Source organism: Panthera pardus, unplaced genomic scaffold (assembly GCF_024362965.1).
Source record: "Panthera pardus isolate Hobbes unplaced genomic scaffold, ASM2436296v1 HiC_scaffold_10, whole genome shotgun sequence".
NCBI lineage: Eukaryota > Metazoa > Chordata > Mammalia > Carnivora > Felidae > Panthera > Panthera pardus.
In genome coordinates this window covers 57,551,933-57,553,131 of record NW_026526655.1, presented here as the reverse complement: position 1 = coordinate 57,553,131, position 1,199 = coordinate 57,551,933, and the positions used below count along the sequence as shown (strand labels likewise).

Below are 1,199 nucleotides of genomic sequence, written 5' to 3'. Positions count from 1 at the left end.
CCAAACCCTAACCCCCCAGCAAAAGTGACAATCTGGCTTTTATTCTTTCACATACTTTTCAGTGCTTACCCAGCAGATATAAATATACGACACATAGATATTTGTAGGAAGATGGGTTTATACTCTGACGCTCTTTTGGCAGCGGCTTTTTAAAGAACCCATGTAGCTCTTTCTTTCTGAGCCAATAGCACTCTGGCGAACATGGTGAATGTTCCTGAGACCCACCGGACTCTGCAAGAGGTGTGCCAAGCCCCAACCCCACAGAGTGACCCCGTACAAGAAAGGCAAAGATTCTCTGTATGCCCAGGGAAAGCGGTATTAGGATAGGAAGCAGAGAGGCTATGGTGAGCAGACTAAGCCGATTTTCCAGAAAAAGGCTGACACTACAAAGAAGACTGTGTTGAGGCTTGAATGTCTTGAGCCCCAACTGCAGCTCTAAGAGAACGCCTGCTGTGAAGAGAGGCAAGCATCTTGAACTTGGAGGAGATAAGAGAAAGGGCCAAGCGATCCGGTTCTAAGCTTCAGATTTTGTTATATTATGAAGATGAAAAAATCTGGAGGTTATGTTTGAAAACAAAACAGTACACATGGACATCCTTCCAGGTCAATACATACAAATCTAAATCACTCTTTTAAGCTTACACATAATAGCTTAAAGTAAGAATGTGCCAGAATTTATTCATCTGTAACTCTACTAATAGACATTCAAGGGCTTATCCCCCACTACAAACAATACTGAAATAAACACATCTTGGTAAATACATCCTTATATACTGATGCTTTCATTTTTGTAGGGTAGATTCCCCCACAGTGGGGAGGTACATTGAAAATTTTAGAGACACTGTAACAGTGAATTGTTAATGTTCTTTGCAACCTATTCATTTTTATGCCTCTGCAAAGTTGCAGAAAATAAATGGTTTCTCCAGGCAACTCCACGAGCAGTGCACAGAATGATGAGGTCCTCAGGTCTTTTTTTATGGTCAACCTGAAGGTTTTAGGCTAAATTTTACATACTTGGACAATGAGACCGAAAAAAAATATGTTGAATGATAAAACATCTCCTTATACCCACATCCTTTCATTTGCTGCTGAGGGGCTCTTTGCTCACTGCTAGGTTTGAGCAGGTGCGGGGCTGTCGGACTGCCAGATTCTAGGTGGAGAAGTCATCAAATCGTGAATGAATGCCTGTCATCATGGTC

General features: G+C 41.9%; 1 pseudogene; it reads left to right on the top strand.

Annotated features, from left to right (window-relative positions):
• The first annotated feature begins 201 nt into the window (after positions 1-201).
• On the top strand, positions 202-518 carry LOC109269847 (60S ribosomal protein L36a-like; annotated as a pseudogene).
• Positions 519-1,199: the final 681 nt, after the last annotated feature.